The sequence below is a fragment of the Equus quagga genome, chromosome 9 (genome assembly GCF_021613505.1).
Source record: "Equus quagga isolate Etosha38 chromosome 9, UCLA_HA_Equagga_1.0, whole genome shotgun sequence".
In the NCBI taxonomy this organism is placed as follows: Eukaryota; Metazoa; Chordata; class Mammalia; order Perissodactyla; family Equidae; genus Equus; species Equus quagga.
In genome coordinates, this window is record NC_060275.1 from 113,408,728 (window position 1) to 113,429,905 (window position 21,178).

At 43.1% G+C, this 21,178-nt stretch overlaps 1 protein-coding gene across 3 annotated transcripts in view; it reads left to right on the forward strand.

Moving 5' to 3' along the window:
- Positions 1–21,178, forward strand: part of SEMA5A (semaphorin 5A) — a 459,076-nt gene that overhangs the window by 613 nt on the left and 437,285 nt on the right. The gene's annotated exons all lie outside the window — the stretch shown is intronic.

A 21,178-nucleotide genomic window follows, 5' to 3' on the forward strand; every position in this document is an offset into this window, starting at 1 on the left:
AAGACCACCATCAGTGCGGGGGCGCCCACACTTGAGCTAGTGCACTGGTTGGAAGTTTGTGTCCCTGCTTTTCCCGAGGTCTGAGCGTGCAGAGGTAAGGAGCAGAAGTGACCCGGTGGGCGACTGGGCAGTGGGAGAGTCGGGACCCCTACCCAACACCTCCGGAATGTGCGCGGTGGAGATCTGTGCATGCACCCGGCGCGCGGCCAGGCTCGCATCGTCGCGGGTAAGGGGCGGGGGTCCTGGTGCTCCGGGCTTCGCAGTCCCGTAGCAGCTGCTTCACAGATCTTCCGATCTCGCAGCCCCGCGCGCTGGGGCAGGTTTTTCTCTGTGAGTTACAGAGGTTTTGCTGCGCGCGTGAGAAACCGGGAGGTAGTGGGACTTGGGCTCAACTCCGCCAAGCGCCTTGGTTAATGAGGGAGACAGGCTGGGGGCCCCCCTGAACCCCGCGGCCGAGGATGCAGAGGCCTGGGGAACCCGATGGGCTGCAGCCAGGCGAGCCCTTTCCGCGGGCATCTCCCCGCCGCTCCACGGATTTTGCATTCCCTAGCTCTGGGTTTCGGGGCCGGAGGTAGATCTGGGCCCCAGAAGGGAACCGACGCGGAGGAGTGATGGCCCCGGGATCACTCCCTGCGGCGCCCAGTGCCCGGCCTAGAACAGTCAGATCCCGATTCCCGGGGCTTTGGCGGGAAGCGAGTTTCGCTCCTCGCCCTTTCCTGGCTTTTGTACCTGGATGCGGCTGCTGCGAGTTGGGATTTAACTTTCCTGTGCCTACGGCGTCCCGGGGATCCCCGGCAGGGGGCGCTCAGAGCGAGCGCTGGAAGTGGGAGAGAGGCTGCTAGCAGCAGTTACCCTCTCCTGGGTGAGTGGGTGGGGGTCTTAGTCAGCAAACAGCAGGACCAGGCAGATCTTGGCAATAATTTCATTGGGATGGAGGGTGGGAGTAGCTGATCTGTTGACCAGAGGGAGCTGTCAGCCTTGCAAGAAAGGTGGTTGCCAACACACAAGTCCTCTAAATAGAAAGGTTCCTTCCAGAGACAAACGTATCCCAGCAAACTATTCCAGTCTGTTCATCTGTCTTCCTCCCTGTGACTATTGTATTTACTCAGAAAGAAATGGAAATCGAGGGAGGATACTGGGAGTTATGTTTAAGAATGACGTAGAAGTTCTGCTCCTCAGGAGCACATTAGTTACAATGCCAGGAGTTACAAATGATTGTTGCATCTTGATTTTAAGAGAAACAATCGTATGTCACCGTTAGCTTATCCAGAAGAGCTCTGTCATAATGGCCAGCAGATATGTTGTTAATTATAGAGTTAATCTTTCCTAAGGAGACACAGAGGGAGAAAAAGAGATTTTTACCAGGGAAGATTTTTAATGCCTAATTAGGCTTGCTAAATTAATTGCTAATTAATGCCAGCTTCATTATTGAAGAGAGGGTAAAGTTTATCATGCACTATTTTTGTTGTTGTTGTTGAGGAAGATTGGCCCTGAGCTAACATGTGTACCGATCTTCCTCTGTTTTTTTATATGTGGGACACTGCCACAGCGTGGCTTGATGAGCAGTGTGTAGATCCCTGCCCAGGATCCGAACCCATGAACCCTGGGTGGCCAAGCAGAGCCAGTGAACTTAACCACTAGGCCACCAGGCTGGCCCCTATCAAGCACTATTTTGAGTTACCAGTTCACAATTTCAGTTAAAGCAGAGAATATCTTAAGTTGTATATCACCTAAATAACTCTTCTTATCTATGCCTGTGTTTACCCCAAAGGAAACATGGATTTTTTTACCCCCCCCAAAGATTTTTGTCCATGTTTGTTTTTAATGAAAAAGCAGTCTGAAATGTAATTGTTTGGGCAACTTGAAACACAGATTTCTTTTTCCTTGAGTTTCTTTCTTGTAAAAGCTTGGCCCTGAAGTAACAACTCCTCTGCAGTGTTGTGTGGTGACACTCGTCATCTGCATACTCATGCAACCACGGGTGATGAATGGTACCTGTGTGTACATGCTTTCAGCCTTTAAGGACTTTTCTTAACAGGGAGAATATGGACGTGGCAAATCATTTTCTGCCTTTTGTGAATTGCTTTAACTTATTTGGCTGTTTTAATGACAAACAGCTGCAAGATCCCTGCTGAGAGCAAAGACTTTGGTCTCCTGGGTGGTAAAGCTTGTGTCTGTCCAAAAGAAGTTGCTGAGATGTTCAAAACTGGTAAAAATAATCCTGTGTTCTTCGCTGCCATTTCCTTTTAAAAGGATTTCTTCACACGTCTGGACAGAGTGAAACAGAAACACATAGCGCAGTGGCTGGTAAAAGTTCTTGGTAACGGGACCATAGTGAATATATATGCACATTCGTGCTAACTTTTGCTTAAGTTTTAGAGGATTCATAGACGTTCTGAAGCCCCTTCCATGGCTTTGCCATGAGAAATCTTTCTTCATAGTCTTCTCAGGGACAAATGTTAAAACCAATAAACTTTTCTCTATACCAATTGCTCAAAATAACAGATGCCACTCCTTGAGACTATGTCAAATGCTAATAACGTTAGAGCTGTTTAACTGAGTCACTGCATAGTTTTTATAAACTTGGTGATTATTTTTAATGAACCCAAATATCCTTTTCTGTCTGGTTATAAAGTCATGGAAATGGAGACTTTGCTTCTGGTACACATACAGGAAAGTGAGGGAGAGGGGAACAGATTTTGCTAAATATCCAGGCAAAGGTATCAAGGCGCTCCATTATGTAAGCAGGCAGCCGTGAACTCTAGGGTTAACTAAGATTAGACACTAATCCCAAAGGAGAGGTTTGGATCACAAATCATGGAGTTTGCAAGATAGAACAAATTAATTAGTTTATGATATATCTAAGTCAAGGAATCCATTTTTGTAGTAGTACACGTAGGAGTATTTGAGCAAAGTAGTTCCACATCCTGCAGTAAATCCTCTGTAATTCTTGATTCTAAAATTATACCAAATTTGTATTTAAAAATGCTTCTGAAATTGTTGCTATAGTTACCCAGACAAATTGCTTAAGGTATAATTATAACACTAAGGTGACAAGTTTTTATGTTTAATGTTAAATAATTTTTAAACTGTAAATTGCCATGTCTAACAAATTGAGTTACACCAAAGTGCGAAGTGTGTAATCTGGAACCTTGTAGGTTTCTGTCCACCTGCGGCCGTTTGAAAATTTATGCAGAGAAGGTGAACTATTTTCTGCAGTCCTAAGATGAGTATATGTAAGTGCTTTGTTTATACTGTCCTTGAGTACTGTTGTTGACGACATGGACATTTTCATGTATGTTCCCAGCAACCTTTTTAAATTGAGATGCAGAAATTTTGTTGAACATTACTGGGTTTTATCACTCTGTTTCCTGCCTTGTAGAAGTGGCCTGCCATAGAGAGGGGGCAGTCTGCTGTCTAATTCCTGCACATGTTGGTAGGGTCCTAAAGATAAATTCAACAGGTGAGAAGTAGCTCGTTGGAAAGCAGCACTTCGAAGAGGCAGCTTTTGGTATTCTTGGTAAATATCTTGCTTTTTTCTTTGATGAATTTGTATGGTATGGGTTATCTAGATATATAGAATCAATCAATTTCTAACAGCAAGAAAAACAATTACAGTAAGCTAAAATATACATAGATAAGCTTTTCACTTTCAATGAATCTAACTGAAACTTGTTTTAATTCACAATTTAAGCCAAACAGAACAAAGCAAATTAAGACTTGATCCAAGGGAAAGTGGTGTATAATAAGTAATTTGTTATAACATAGTGGCATTGACAGAATTAATCTTTGCTGTCTAAAAGGTTCTAGAGCTAAGGAGACCTGGCTCCAAATTTTATGGAGTATTTTGAAGCCAGGCAACTTCAAAGACAACTTATATTTCACCCGGGGCGTGACATTTAAAATAGATTTAACCCAACAGTGGGCTCAAGAAAACAGAAAATTTTCCCAAAGGATTTGCTATTGTCGTCTTTTCCTTTTTTTTAGTCCAAGGTTAATGGTTGTTTGACGAGAGCAAAGATGAACACACTTTATTTTCCTTTCCTAAGTTTTAAAATATGTTGGCATAGTACTGTTTGGATTTGGAAAAAATAAAATTCTGTTCTTTACTCTTTTTGCCACGTACACTAGAATTGGTTTCCTGATTAATATTGAAAAACACTGTATTTCAAAAAAGAATAAATTTTCTAGGACGTGAATTTCTTTTATTTTTGGGAGACCGTGAACTCACTAATCTTTTATTGTCCCATCTTTCATTCATTATTTGTCGCTATGTCTCTGTGGAACTGGTTAACCTGGAGTTCATGTAGAATGATGAGGAAGTATACACTGGAACAATTTTATTTTATGTTGTATTTTTATGTACATTTGAGAGTAGATCACATTACTGCAATAGGTAATTCAATTACAGATATGTATGATAAATAACCAGGAGAGTGATGCTGTCAGGAGCCAACTCTACTGAAGAAATAATACTGTATTTGCTGAGATGTGAAATTAAATAAGTTCTAGGCAAGTGACAATCAGAATGGAGCAAGGACAAATTGTTCACAAGAAATAGTGCCTCTTTCAATCCATTCAAATTCACCCAACATTTGGCAATGATATATGATGTGCCTATGCAAAGAAAAGCAGAGTCAAAAAAAAGTAATAAGAAAAATTGTGCTAAGCAGTTTCCCGTGAGTGGTCTGCAAAATCATAAAATGGCTAGGGTTTGGCTGAAACTTCCCTGCAGAGATGGGTTCTTCACAAACTGATTCCAAATAAAATCCCTCACGAAAACGTCTGTTTTTTAAAACATCTGGAGATGGGACACATCTCAGAGAGGGCTTCCAAAGCCATTCTCGGCCAGCCACCAAGGATGCAGCTGTCCAGCTGCCAGGACCACGCGGGCATGCTGTGGAAAGAGCGCATCAGAGGCCAGGGACATTTATGGGTGGGCATCCTGCATCAGTTGGATTTCAGAATCACACCTGGCTTCCGTGATTCCTTTTACAGGATTGAGATTTAGATCTGCCGTAAAACTTTACCGCTTGTAAAGCTGAAAACATTGTTTGTAACTGGTGACATAAACCAAAGATAATTGCTCAGATGTGCAACTTCCTTTGTCCAGCAAATATTGTAATTAAGCCACTGTTCATGCCAGCTAACCTATAAGTATGAATTAAATAGGATTTGCTTCTAAGACGACTGTTAGGTAAATTCCTGTTATATTCTAGCTGCAGACTTGACTTTAGAAAGTTAATTTTGGGAAAGCTGGGTAGGATGATTACCAGAAGCCCAAAATTGGGCAGGGCAGTTTGTAGAGGCCTCAACCTTGAATGAAGCACTCACTGGCATCAGAGAGGTCCCAAAGGCACAGGCCTGCCCGCTGTGCTGGAGAGATGTCAGCAGTGGGGGACGGATTGCTGGCCAGAGTCGGGCAGCTGGAGAGGGGTGGTGTGGGCAGCAGCAACTGACAGTAGCACATCTGTCCCTGTGTGACTCAGGGTGTTGGACAGAGGTCCTCTGAGGTCCCGGCACAGAGCATGTGGGTGGAGTATGTGGATAGACTTGGAGATGGCCAAGTGTCCATGGTGGGTCAGAGTCCCATGTCTGCATCGGGTCTGTGGGTCCTTACAGAGCCAGGTCCTCAAGAAAGGGGGGGTAGAGACAGCAGGCGCTGGAGGGCTTCTCTACAAGGTGGCTAGGATGTTTGGTTACCAAGGTAGGGCCCCAGGAATGATAACATGAAACCCATTACTGGAGTATATTGTGATGTGGAGAACAGGTTGAGGGAACAAGACAGAGGTCTGTGAGTTTGGTAGAATGTGCAGTTGTGGAACCAAGCAAGCAGGACTAGCTGCTTGCCACGGTGGGTCCAAAGCTGGTCAGATCTCTGCTGTGTAATGCAGATGGGTCCTTGGGTCTGGGACCTGCAGTGGGGACTTAACTGGTTCGACTTGAGGGGCGAGGGGGTAGATGTGCCCCTGAGGCTGGGAAGTGGGGAGAGTCTTGTATGATCGTGGCTCTCTGGCTTGCTTTAGCCCTGCCACTGTTCCTCCCTTCTGACTCCAGCTCCTCCAGCCTCCTTTCCAGCCTTTGCCGAGTGAGTTCTCTTCTTTCTGCTTGGATTGCTTGCCCTCCACTTTCCCGGAAGGCTCACTGCTTCCAGATCTTGCTGCTTTGAGGGCTTTTGCTCAAGTGTCCCCTCTTCAGAAAGCCCCCTCAAATCACACTGTCTAGACTGCATTCCCTCCTTCTGTCCTCTCTCTTCCCTCAGCCTTCTTTTTCCTCTTTGTGGCATTCTGCAGCAGCCCACCACACTGTATTCATTTCTTAAAGGCTTTCACCCACAGAGAATGTCCACTTAGGAGCAGAAGATGCTACTTTGTCCTTTGGTGTATCTCCCTTGCCTAGACAGTGCCTGGTGCGTGCGCTGGCCTCAGTCCATCTGTGATGAGTGAATGAGTCAGTAAATGCCTTTATGCAGCATATAAATAGTATAGACTACAATATAGTATTCTAGATAAGGGACTGGGCTTGAACAAGACTTTTCAGGGCTAACTATCAAAGCTAAACACTATTTATTTTCTTTACGTGGAGAAAAATGTTTCAAGTACCCCCAAAGTGATTTATTAGCATAGTCTTGAAATGCAAATATCTTTGTAAGCCAAAGATTATGTACTTCATATATCCTAATGCAGGGCCATTTGCCTAATAAGTAAATGCCTGTTAAATGAATTGATGACCTTGCTTGACTTGGAAATTAGCATAGAAACACTTTAAGTGTATTAGAACATTTTATGTATGTTAAAACAAAAAAAATTGAAATTCAGGGATGTTGTCTACTTATTTAAAACAGCACCTTTCCCCTCCTGCCCCCCATCCCCGCCACAAAAATTCCAGGGAAGATATTGTATCTTCATTACATATTTTCACACATTACCGAAATTTTAGAAATTCTAGACTATTTTAGAAATATGGCAGGCTTTCTTATTTTATTTCTGAGATTACGCCAATAAGCCTTGTGACTTAGCTGGATTTATAGTTTAATAAGCTGAAACAGTTGAGTGGATAAACAGAATGTGGTATAGCCATGCAGTGGACTAGTATTCAGCAGTAAAATGAATGAACTCTTGATATATGCTGTAATATGTGTGAACTTCAAAACATTATGCTCAGTGAAAGAAGCCAGTCACAAAAGACCACATATCATATGATTCCATTTATATGAAATGTCTAGGAAAAGTAAACCTATGAAGACAGAAAGCAGCTTAGTGGTTGCCTGGGGCTGGGGACGGGAATGAGAAGAACTGCAAATGGGCAGGGTTGTGGAGGTGGACACCCAACTCTGTACATTTACTAAGAATAATTGAATTGTGCACTTACAATTTTATGGTATGTAACTTACACCTCAATATACTTGTTTAAAAAGAAAAAGAAACCTGAGACATAATCTCTAAAGTTAGAGTACGTTAAACCGTCAGTGGCCTAAACCAATCCTGCTGCGTTTACTGGGAATTGTGGCCCGTTTCTGTGACTTTCACAAAGGCTGGTGCTAGGCCACTGGATGCCGAGATGAGCAGCATTTCTTTGATGCTGAGGAACTTCCCGGGATGTGTATCTGAGCTCTGATCTCTGTTAGGAAACTGAGCAACCCAGGTTGTTTCCAGATGAGACCACAGAACTGAATTAAATCAATCCATTAAACCAGTCAGCCAGCCTAGCTGCTCAGTGTTCAGTGCACCCCAATTCCCAGTCTGTCTGTTGGAGTACACTTTGCTTCTGCCGCTTTTATTGTTGCATAGGCAGTGTGCTATGGGACATCTTTGAAAACACAGAATTCCTGGTCTTGTTAGCGCTGCAGGGTCTAGAACTCCCAGAGTCTCGCTTTGCTCACCAAATGATGCTGCTTTCTCGTGATGGGGAAAAAGTTCTTGAAGCCTGCTTCTGTGACCTTGTACACTTTCATAGCAGGACATTGCTTCAGCTGGTGAGGCAGGTATTTCTAACAGCCAGACCCCCTGGTAGGATGCAGATTTTTAAATGCCCAGAGCCTGACCACTTATGGCGGGGGGCGGGGGAAGGGAGTGTGCTTTTTTTCCCTCCTTAGAAGGAAAAAAGTCATAAAATTGCTCCTAGCTCTTTCTGTTCTGCTTTGACATGTTTTGCAGTTAAAGCACAAGCTGAAATTAGGTTATGGGTAGAGATACATAGGAATTGCCTGTAATTTCCTTGCTCTTCGACTGCTGTCTCTGGGTGGAAGTGAATGTCTTTAGCTCTTCCCTCTTGTTTATTGCGACTTCCATCTGTTTAGTGTGTTAGAATCCTCTCTGCCTCCTGCCACGGGGCTTCCTCAGCTCTCTCGGCACCTCGCTCTCCCCACACCAGTTGGTTTCCACATGGTGACTTTCCGTGGGTGTGTTTATTTTGGCACAGAGGGTCTGAGCTCCAGATACGCTCAGCATGGCTTTCTGGGGCTGACTGGGACCCACTGGCCTTGAGAGCTCATATGCATCTCTCCATTAGTAATACAGTATTTTTATCCATTTCTGTGATGTTTTGGGCAAGCATTTTTTAACAGTGTTTAATTTCTTCAGCCCTTGTAGTTGTATGTAAAAACTGAGATTGCTAAGAGTTTTAAAACCTAATGCCATAGTTTAATTGACCTCTTACCCATGTTGTTTCTGACTTGCTCACTCTGAATTTGCCTCCTCCCAAACTTACAGCCTAACCTAGACACAAACTGAGTAAAATTTATCAAATGACCATGTTTTTCTATTACCAGTCCTAAAGTATTACTCAGCCTTGGTGACTGGTAAGAAATTATTTATGAGATTGCATTAATATTTCCTTCTGCTTATTAGATGGCAAAGGAGTGGGTGATATTTTTATTTTTGATGTCACTTTTGATGATTTTAATTGGTCAATAAAATACTGTTTAGGTGGGTACTTTTTTGTGGTTGTTTTCGTTCATTTTTGGTGAACTAGTGTTCTCCAGAGTTCAAGGATAACTACTTAGGCACTCTCTTAAACAGATTGACAGCTTATCTGATTAGAGAAATTTCCATGTTGCCTTCAAAACAGATATTTAGTTTTGAAACACAAGGAATAAGAAAATGATGCAATTTTCTTTTGTTTTATGACCTCCTTTAGAGTAGTTGTTGGTTTGTATTGGATTTGATAGCTGGAGTTGATCTAATTAAAGTAACATGTAGTATTACGTACAGAATTATGTGAAGACATTGTCCTAAGTGGGGAAAATGTGTTAGACCATTAGTTTTCATGATTTTTACTTTTTTCTAACCATTTCCTTTTCTGGAAAGCATCCAGATGTTAACACCAAATATTGATTTTGGACACTCGAATATGTGTAGGATCCTGACTTTACTCTGGCAGGATGAACACAGGGGAGAACTTTGAATATCCACATCCCAGCCAGGGCGGGAGAATATGTTCACTCCCTTCCAGCTGCTGGCGTCTCCTGACCTCTTGTCGTTCTGAAGTTTAAAATCAGAGGATCTTTGGCAACATGTCAGCCAAGGAAAACTCCTTTAAAGTTTGAGCTAAGAGTTAAAGGTTAGGCATTGTATTTATTGGAGTTTAATATTTCTGGGCTGTAAATATGGAAGAAAGATCATGTTGTACAGAGCAGGAGTCCAGTGCCCAGATGTTGAGCCTTTGCACAGGGTAAGGTGACCAGATGTCCCGTGTGGAAATGCGAATGCTGGCCTGTGGTTTCCTGTCCTTTCTGACAGTGCTGCTCCTCAAACGTCCTTTAATGCCTTCTTTTTCCCCATCAGAGGAATTCTCCTTTTTGCCTCCTTATCATGATCCCCCTTGCTAATCCAGCAACCTTTAATTGTTTTGTTCCACTTTCACTAGAAATTTTTGAGTCAAACCAAGCTCGAAACAGACGTCTTCTAACTGAACTTTTAGTGTCTAACAAGACCTAGCTCACTCTCTTTGCCCTCCTTTCTCTGTTTCAACTCTCTCCCATGTTAAAAGGAGGTTTGCTGGGTTTTGCATCCTGTGTCTGATACTGCCTGGTGTCTCTAGTACTTGGCTCTTTGCTGCGGGGTTTCAGAGTTGCTACTGAGATGACAGGGACCACGTTGGACAGGTTCTTTTGCCCAGAGTCTTGTTCCTGGGGTGCTTCATGTTGGCTCTTATAGACAGGTATATGACAGGAATGTGAAGGCTATTTAGTTCCATCCCATTTGCTTCACATTTGATGATGCTCTCAAGCTGTGAAGAGCACGCATCTGCTTATCAGGTAACTCTCTTTGAGGAGAAAACTACTTGCAGCAAGTGGCCATGATAGAAGAGTCTTGGTCATGATAGATAAGAGCAGAAGCCTTGGGGCTGTGCTTCTCAGAGCCCTCTCTCTTCTCTACCTTTGAATCACTCTCATTTCCTTGGCCCTGGTCACACCACAAGGGTGGTGCTGGGCAGGTGGGGATATCTGAACCCATGTGCTTGAGTTGCAAGTATTTCCCACTCTCCCTATCCACCTCCATTTTTTTTTTACAATGCACATCTTAAACTAGTACTTTTCTTCAGCTTTCTATACTTAAAAATGCCACCCTGCATGTAAATTGCGCAGTGGTTGTAGGGTGTGGCTGCGGGGTAGAGATGGGGAGGTAGGAGAGGGAACCTCTGTGTGGAGCTCTGCAAGTCCAGGCAGTGCATATTGGCTGTCTCGGCTTTCCAAGCTCTCCAGAGCACGCCTGGAGCCAAACTTGCTCTCCATCTTCCAGCAGTGATGGAATTCCCAGGTCCTATCACCAGTCTGTGAAAAGAAATCATTCAGGAAACTGCAAGCTGGCGAGTAAGAATTGCAAAGATTCATTCACTGGAAAGCTTACACCTGCAAATGTTATTTAACTTTGGACAGTTTCTCCAGGCCCACCTGCTGGGTTTCTGTCTCATCGAGGTTTATCTCGGAACAGAGGAAAGCCCGTGAAGATTCCCAGTGGAGATCTTATGGGACACATCCCAGAGATGATATTAGCAAAAGGGCCTTCAGGGTGTCCCACACCTCACTCATCCCTGACCTAAGAATCTGTGTAGTAAGGTCACATTTCTAGAACTTCATGGAGTAACTGTAAATGATTGGACTTTAGTGGCTAAAACTATAAACTGTGGTTTATATGTGGAAGATAGTTTATATCTTCTCAGTGGTCAGACACCCTATGAATGAAAATGCCTTGAAGACATTTTTTAGAGGAGAATCTCTTGATGAATTAATTGTTTATTGAGGTAGGCTCAAGAAAACTAATGCTTTGAACTTGGACCATGGCTAGAAGGAAGATTGACTTGCCCAACGTGAGGAGCAGAATGGAGAGGGTAGCACAACTTAAGTTTTTGATTAGGAAGAAGGGTATTTCTCAATGTCTACATAGTATTTAAAAGGAGCTTTTTTTCTCATATAATGGAAATTAGAACAGAAAATCATGCACTCCAGATTCAAACACAGTTTAGAAGTTCATTTGATTTCTTTGTTGTGGCTGGTGGAGGGGAGTAGTAGAGGCTTTGGAGTGAGTTTGGGAAAGAGAACTCCTGATAAGTATTCTTCATTTGGTCTTTGTGACCCTCAGCTTGTTGATAATCTTTCAGAAAATCTCAGTTTTCCTTCTAGTGGCCAATTGCTCTGCACTCTTCTCTCAAGAGGGAAAAGAATCGTCTTGAGCTCTCAGCCAGTGAGTATAGATTAGAGGAGAAATGCAGTAAGGTGCGGGTCTTGTTATCTAATTCCCCAAAGTGTTCCGCTACATACCACCCAGATCCTTGTCCTCTTTCTGAACCCTCAGCTCCATCTGCGAGTTGGTTTGGGGTCGACATGAAGGAGGGACGCAGAAAGGAAAGGATCACCCTGAATAATCGTGACTGCTCTGCGCTCCAGAGAATGTTGGTTCCATTTAGTCTCTTTTTCTTTTATAAAGTCGACAGTGGCTTTTTCTTTCCTCCTCTTGCATCTGAGACAGTAATCATTTTTTTGGCAAAAGCAGTTAACAGCTCCTATCCTTCCCATCTTAGTGAGTTTGGGATCTGCGGAAGAGCCACATCACGACATGGTTTGGCATGGGAACGCAGCTCCCATGGCCTGGAACGCTGGCTGACTGGCCCCTTGGGGTGGGCACCCCTGTGGCCCATAAAACGCAGCTACCAGTTCACCTCCCAGGATCCGTAATCAAGAGTCTCCTTAATTACTGGCAGTAGCGCATGAACTTTAATGCAGTTTTGGATTTGTCTCTAAGTGCCTTTCAGTGGCTTTAAGTTTTTGTTTTTTAATTAAAAGAGTATGTTCCCTGAAGAACTGGCTTTGGGGTCCAGATTTCCTGCCTTGAGGTTGTAGGAGACAGCACTAAGTGGGAAGAATAAGGATTGTGATTGGGGGCTTGTCAAAATCATCATTAAGAGATATATTAGTGGTTACCAGAGGAGAAGGGGGCTTGGGGGGAGTGGGCGAAAGGGATAAAGGGGTACTTATGTATGGTGATGGATAAAAATTAGACTCCTGGGGGTGAGCACGATGAAGTGTATTCAGAAATTGATAAAGAATAATGTCCACCCGAAATTATACAGTGTTATAAACCATTATAGTCCTAATGAGATTGCTTGGGGAAAAAGTAAAAGAGACCTGGACAAAGGGTACAATTAGCGAATGGCTCAGGATGAAGACTGATGTGGGAGATCCCCAGGGCAAGTGGCCTTTGTGGGTTCTTTTTTAATTGCACTTTTGAGTGAACACAGGGTTGGTAACCAGGTTTAATTATTCCTGCAGGGGTAAATTTATGAAAACAAATCAAAAGCATGTTAGGGAAGGCTTCTGGCCTGAAAGTGTATAGGTTGCTTGTGTTTATCTTTGTTCCTCTTCAGGTGAGGGCCACTGTGTCTTTTGAAACCTAACTGTTATGATTGACTTTGACTTCTGCCAGTTAGCCATTTTCCTGATAATGGCATTGTGATCCAGATATATTACAGTTTATGTCAGATATAAAAGCCCCTGTTGAAGGGGACCATCAGTGCCACCCAAATCCATCTCTTGTCTTTCCTATCTGTGGGAAGAAAAAGATTTAGTAGATGTCTTTATATGAGAATTTGGAGTTAGACTTTTAAGAATGAGTCAAAAGCTAAAGGAATTCCTTTAAAGACATAATTAGGGGCACATATGAAACTTGTAAAATAGGCAAGGTTGAAACGCTTTGCTTTTCTGGGCAAATGGGAGATTGTTAGCCGTTTCCTTTTCCCACATTAGCTTCCAAATGATTAATTGGATTTATTTAATTAAATGCTCCACTTTTAAAAGGAGTGGAAGCCCAGGGAGTATTCTGAAAATAGTATCAATTGTTTTGTATTGATCTACGATATACGACATGGCTTGCTTATACTTAGAGAAAAGACTGTCAATTCTATATTCATAATCTTTTTAAAATTATTATTTAACTATTGGTTCTAATGTGAAAAATATTTTTTAAAAATCTTATGGACAATCCCAAAAATTCCCTATCATGAAATTCTTCTCCTTTACTGCATTCCAGAGGAGCAAGCCAGTATTGAAAGTGGAAGCACATTGTTGTTGCTGCCATAGCAAGTTGAAATGTTTGGAGAGGTAGCTAGGCTATTTTTCATGAGTTCACGTGTGTCCTGTGGTGACCAATTTCTAATGATCCAAAATTAGTCATGGGATCTTGGACGTGACTGTGCTAAGAACTCAGACAATTGGCATATTCAACATCTTTGAATTGTTACCTTAAATCTAACACTATGATTGATTGCTTTGGTCAAACAATATATCATTCTTTGGAGAAAACAAAAGGATAACCTCTAATTGTGAACAAAGAGATCAGAAACTATGGAGTTTGTGCTATACAACATGAGTGCTGAATAAAATTGGGAGCAGTTTCAGGCTGTTGGAAGATGACAGTCTCTTGGTGATGAGGACAGTTGACTAACTAACAGGGACATTTTTATTATATTTGTAGGGGCATAAAGGAGAACAGCAGAGATTTTTTTCTTCTTTTGTTTTGTTTACATGAAAAGAAGGTCAAAGGAGAAGGTTGACTGGACTCCCAGGCCAGGAAAGGCTTGGTTATCACAGTGGCCTTTCCTCTGTGGAAAAAAGAAGAGGAGTTGCAGTTACACATGTTCCCCCCAATCATCCTAGAGACAGATGACCAGTTCACTTTGAAAGGATTGTGTTTACATTTCCCCATGTCTAGAGAAACACTTTGTTATTAAATATGTGCCCAGCATACAATTGTCCTTTTCAGTGTTCATTGATTACTGTTTTTCCCTAAGGTTTTTTTGTTTGCTTGTAAAGTAATCCATAGTTTACAAAAGGATGGGCTAATTTTAATTTTTAATAGCTTTATTCTGACAAACCTTTTTTGTTGTCTTAATTCAACTTGATGTGGCAAACAGGAAGTGGATTGATTCAAAGGAAGAGAAATGCATTTGGTTGAGTCATAGCGTCTTATTTGTTGAATGTTGACTGCCTCCTAATTGGTATAACCATTCCATAGGATTCTGGAATTTGGAAGACACCATTGAGGCTGTCCAATGAATGCCATGGTCTGCATGCAGGGCCTTTTCTAAACCCTCATAGGGAGATGGTGATGTATTATGCTCTTAAAGAGGGGCTCACATAGGGTCTCCGTGTTAACGTGGGTCATTCATTTTTACTGTAGTCCAGAGGAACACAAGGGTGAAAGATGACATTGGTCGTCCAAGAAGTGTTTACTGGAAACTTCCTCTGTGCTAGACCCCAGGCCCTGCCCTGGGAATATAGCATGTAGAGGACAGAGATGGTTTCTGCTCTCTTGGTGACTGTTTTCCAGCTGGATGTTCCTTATCTTAGCATGGATGCCATTCTTCTCCAGTGTTTCTCCACAACCTGAACCGATGCTTCAGGTGCAGTCAAACCCTGAGGATTCTCTAGGGCCTCAAGCCAGGATGGTGATGTTGGTGGGTGGGAGGAAGAGTTGGGCATAGGAACAATTGGAAAAGTTCCCCTGTTTCCACACCCTCCAGGCAGGTCTTCCTCACTTGCTGGGACTAAAGGGAGTGGTGGAGGTATGGAAGGTGGTACCCCGCTAGCACAGACACATGGTTGGTTCCTGGCCCAGGGCTCAGCGTGCATAGCCACACCCATCAGAGCACATGCAGCCAGGATATGACGTTTTCAGTTGTAGTTCTCTATGAGCAGATAGGGCCTGCAAATCAGAAATGGCTTCAAGATTGCTCAGGAGAAGATAGAATTGTTCATAGGCTTCCTTTTCAGGATCATAGAAAAGTTTGCAGTCTGCTTCATCTCCTTGGGATGGCTCAGAGCCATTACTCTTGAGGGAGCTGGATGCTGAGACCTCTCTATGTTGAGCTCACTCTCTCTCATGGCCCCAAATGGGCAATATGTCTCTTGGTGTTTTTTAGGGATAAAAATCATATAATCCGCCTTTGTTGCAGGCCTGTGTTTTCCACTGTCTATTGTACTTTGTAGTTATGATAGAGAAGCCAACCTTTCCTGAAATTGAAGAACCTCAGGATGAAAAGGAGAATTGGCACTGGAGCATCAGAATGAAGCTGCTTAAGACGACTCCTGATGAGCCTTCCCTGCTGGGACCACATCCTCCTGCCTCTCACTGATTTCCTAGCCCCTTAGCACAGAGTCCAGGTTGAAGCAAACGCCCCTTTTTAGCTTGATTCCAGCATGTTGGTCAAGATTCCCTAGTTAGACCGTGTGCTTCCGGAGAAGGATCATTTCTCTGTTGTATAAGCCTTCTGTGAATCCTAAACGCTCCTTTTGTCTGAGTTGAGCCGTCATCAGTGGGTTTACATGACGTCAGAATGCCAAAGACTTCAAGACTTCAAGGACTTCAGTTTCTCAAATTGTGTGCAAATGCAATCGATTCATCATTTCTCATTACGTCGGTGTTTGTGAACCGCAAGAGTTAACTTTGTCCTTTGATGTGAACCTGAGAGAGAAGCCACTTGTTTGGGCATAAGTGTTGGCAAATATTTTGGAAATAAAGAAGAGAATATTATAAGGGAGCTTTTTTTTTTTATCCCAGAGTGTTGTTTGAGACTTGAAGAGTTTATAAATTATGTGTATTGTTTCCTTTTGGATGTTTAATTTGGGTAAATATGTTTGTTACGATTATCCATCAAGTTATATGCAGCCGTGAAAGACTCTACACATAAAAAATGTGGCTACTGGTGTTAATGGGAATATCTGAAGTCTTCCACCAGCACCTGCAGCCCTGTGTGAACTTGAATTTTCTTTTTAACATGTGGTCTATCCCTTCATGGCATAACTCAACACAACCAAGAGTTGCTGACTTTACTCATGACACACATCTCTAGAAACACGAGTCTAGGAAAGCTGGTGAATGCAGAGATGAAGAACAGCAAGGGAGATTATGACTAAATGCCTCGTGCTAACAAATGCCCCTGAGCCCTCTCTCTGTCTTCCCAACCATCTTCTTTTTTTGGGGGGGGGGAAGATTAGCCTTGAACTAACATCTGCCACCAGTCCTCTTTTTGCTGAGGAAGACTGGTCATGAGCTAACATCCATGCCCATCGTCCTCTATTTTATATGTGGGTCACCTGCCGCAGCTTGGCTTGACAAGCGGTGCATAAGTCCGAACCCGGGATCTGAACTGGTGAACCCCAGGCTGCTGAAGCAGAACCTGCGAACTTAACCACTGCGTGACCAGGCTGGCCCCCCAACCCTCTTCTTGACATTGCCTTATCTTCAGAGGTGATGCTGGCCACTGGCCTTGTTGGATACTTTGTTGAGTCTGTTTGAACGTGACACCTTTTGGTTTTATGGTGCTTCAGTTTCAGATAACTGTGCTGAAGGCTGCAGTCCCAGTGATCTGAGGGGCAGTAAAAGCAGTAAGGATCTGAGTATTGAAGTGGACGAAAGAGAATTTAACAATACATCAGCTTGCCAAAAAATACTTTTATTTCGCAATTTTCCCCTCTTGCTGAAGAGCTTTAAGCAGAATGGATGAATAACTGAAAGCAAACTTCATATTACTTTCAAATATACCCGTGGACTTTTATAAGGATTGAAATATGAGGAGGAGGCCAGTATCTGAAAGCATGTTACTCATTTATAATGTGAAAAAAAAAAAACATTTTGGCCCCAGTTCAGTGGCTGTCTTAATGATGTTGGCAGAGGCCTTTATAAGTCAGTGTCTGAAGTAGGCCTTGCATAAAGACCTTGCGTGTTTTATTTTGTTTTAATTGAAGTTTATTAGTAGTAATTTCAGTTCAGTAGTTTAACATGAAACAAAGGCCACCGTCCTATGTCCTCAAGCCCTTGAGAGGAGCCATGCAGCTGGCAGGGGAGCAGGCAGGGGAAGCGTGAGCTCCCAGCGGCACAGGCAGAGGCAGGCTGCCTTCTGCAGACGGACAATGGCATCCTGAGCTCTCGGAAAGGTGCTGACAAGCCTGGAAGCCAGAGGGGAGGCTGGGGACTTTTGCTTTAATAGTACGGGGTGGAAACGATGTGAGGCAGAGCTGGCACACTGAGCTAGGCAGCTCTTCTCACCCAAGGCCTGGCCGCCATCCTTATGATGGGTCCTCAGACCGTGATGTGGCTGACAGCTGGTTGTGCTTTCAAAACTGGAAGGGAGACTTGCAGTCATAGCCAGAACCATCCAGCACTACAGCCGTCTCAGCTCCCAGAAAGGCTGCCCTCCTGCCTATCTTTGTGGATTTTCTGGAAGTACAAAAACCTGCAAATGTGATTACCATATCTTAAGAACTACCTAATGGCAACAAAAGCAGAAATAAACAGGTGGGACTACATCCAACTGAAAAGCTGCACAGCAAAGGAAATCATCAACCAATGAAAAGGCAACCTATGGAATGGGAGAAAATGTGTTTGTAAATCATATATCTGATAAGGGGTTAATATCCAAAATATATATAAAGAACTCATACAACTCAATAGCAAAAAATACTCCCAATAAAAAATAGGCAAAGGATCTGAATAGACGTTTTTCTCAGGAAGACATACAGATGGGCAACAAGTACATGAAAATGTGCTCAACATCACTAATCATTAGGAAAGTGCCAATCAAAATCACAATAAGCTATCTCCTCACACCTGTTAGAATGGCTATCATCAATAAGACAAGAGATAACAAGTGCTAGCCAGGATGTGGAGAAAAGGAACCCTTGGGCACAGTCGATGGGATTGTAAATTGGTGCAGCCACTATGGAAAACAGTATGGAGATTCCTCAAAAAATTAAAAATAGAACTAGCATAGGATTCTGCAATCCCATTCTAGGTATTTATCTGAAGAAAATGAAAACACTAATTCAAAAAGATATCTGCACCCCCCCATGTTCACTGCAGCATTATTTACTAATAGCTAAAAACTTGAAACAACGTAAGTGTCCATCAATGGACGAATTGATAAAGAAGATGTGGTATATCTATATACAATGGAATATTATTCAGCCATAAAAGGAAGGAAATCTTGCCATTCACAACAACATGGATGGACCTTGAGGGCATTATCCTAGGTGAAATAAGTCAGACAGAAAAAGAAAAATACCATGTGATCTCACTTACATGGGAATCCTAACCAAATAAACCCTGAACTCATAGATACAGAGAACAGATAGGTGGTTGCCAGAGCTGGGGGAGGGGGAGTGGACAAAATGGGTGAAGGGGGTCAAAAGATACAAACTTCCAGTGTTAAAAAACAAGAACTAGCTAATCATAAAGGCTTGCCAGACCCCTGGAGCTAGATCCTCCTGAAATTGCCTATAGATGCCTGGCTCCCAGGTGAAACAGTTTTTCTACCAGGGAGTATAGGCAAACAATGTAGTTCTCTTATTTCCAGCTCAGGGCCCTCTTATCCCCTCACTCTTCTCAAAAGAAAATACATTAAATAGATAAACTCTTTTGTTTCTATGATTTATTGCTATGCAGCAAGTAATCTGCTAATTTAATGACTGAAGACAATAATTTGTTATTCTCTCTCACAGTCCTTTGGGGCTCAGTCCTGGACTGGGCTCAGCTGGGTGGTTCTCCGTGGGTCTCTTATGCAGCTGCAGACACATGGTGGCTGGGGATGGTGTCATCAGAGGTTTCACAGACCCGGATGTTTAAGATGGCTTCACTCACAGGTGTGGCACCTGAGGGTCCTGCTATATGGCCTCTCTCCTTACATTGAGATATAGGCTTCAAGAGGCAGGAAATACAAGTTTCCTGGCCATTTAAAGGCTGTGCCAAGAACTGGCACAAGGCTACTTCTGCTGTGCTCTCTTGGTCAAGGCAGTCCTGGGGCTTGCCCAGATTCACTGGGCTCCAGAAATAGAGTGCTTCCTGATGGGTAAGTGCCAAGGCACAATGCAGAAGAACATGTGGGAGTCAAGACTGTGCTGAGGCCATCTGTGGAAAAATAGCATCTGCCACACCATTCCTCATGTTCAGTGTATAGGAACTGACAAAAAATGTGTAATCACTTGCTTAAGTCAATCATGCTCAACTTTGTTTCTATAAAGATAGGATTTGGAAGCTAACACATGGGTACTCAGCAAATACAACATGCAAATGTCAAACTTACAAATTACCAAATGGTTTTTTTACTTTACGATTTTTTTACTTCAGGTGGAAGATTAGTTGCAGGATTTCTTTAAATACCAAGGTCATCTAGACCTTTTCAATATGATTACAAGGCAGTATAAATGTAGTGCTTATGTAGGGGAGGAAAAATATGCCCCTACCCTCTAGGTTCTTCTGGCTAGTCTAAGAAGTAAATTGACGTGAGACAGAATAATAGGAGAAAATCAAACAAGGTTTAATAACACATATACATGGGAGAGACCCATGAAAACTGAGTAACTCGCCAAAATGGCTGAGGCCACCACCTTAAATACCATCTTCACCTAAAGACAAAAGAGGATGTTGGGGGTAGTTGTTTGTGACTTCAAAGGGGAGGAGGGCAATTCACATGGAGACGGAAAAGCAAATGTTTGGTAAACAAATGTTTGCCACGCCCTGCAGAGACAATGGGACATGGAGAGGACTTGGATCAAATGGGCCTTGCTGGGTTCCTCCCTGTCTGCTACACCTAGTTTATATTATTCTATGGTTATCTATGGTATTAACTCCTTCCTGGAACAGGCCTTCTATCTGAAATTCATCTGGGTAGTTAGAGGGAAGGTCAAAGTTTCTTCCTGGGTCTTTTGTTCTTAAAAATAATGAAGCCAAAGAGAAACATTTTGGGGTGGCAAGTTCTGATCCACTGCAGTTATGAGAGTGGATTTTGGATCTAGATGGCCAGATTTGTAGCTCAATTCTGCCACTTACCAGGTATGAGAAGTTGAGGAATGTATTCAATCTCTCCGTGCTTCACTTTCCTCAATTCTGAAATGGTAAGAGTAGTTTCTACCTTGTTTGGGATTTTGTGGAGATGAGAGACTGTTAATGCATGTAAATTGCCTGCTCCAAGTGTTAGCAAGTATTAGTGTTGTGATGATTCAGCAAATAGAAATTCTCTTGACAAGCCAGGGTGGGGTTAACATCTTCCTCTACTCGAAAGCACATTGCACAGTGACCTTGGATCAGCTCCTCTGTAGGTCACCTGCATAGGAGGCCTGCACAGCGGTGGAAGGGAGGTTGGAGCAAAAAGTGGAATTTGCTAAAAATAAAAACAGGACTGGAAATTGTCCCTTGACTTTGCATAAAAACAAATGTCTCTTGACTTTAGGAAAAAGTAAAATAAAGGTTGGTGATTTCTTATCGGTTTGTGCTGGGCATCTTCTGCTTGCCCCTGCAGATCTCTGTGGAGCCTTCTCCAGGCTTGCAGAGGTTCAACTGTGCAGACTGCATCTAAGGCTTGCTAGCCCTCTGCTTCTGGCTGGCTTCCTCCATGGGAGCCCTGGAGAGGATGGAGTAAGGAGGGCACAGGCCATGAGTTGTGTCCATGGGCTGGCTACATCATCTACCTAAGGCCTCAGTGCCCATCAGGGGCCCTCCACACAGCCCCTCTAGGGCTCTCAGACCTGAAAAATGCTCCCTCCTCCCAGCCTGGTAGGCTTAGAGGTGGTAGCTGAGCCAGCTCTGACTTCCCTTGGCCCTGAACTATGACTTATGTTTCCCTCCCCTTTATCAATACTCCCTGTGTGATGATACCCACATGGCATGTGCCCTCAGTCCCTGCTGGA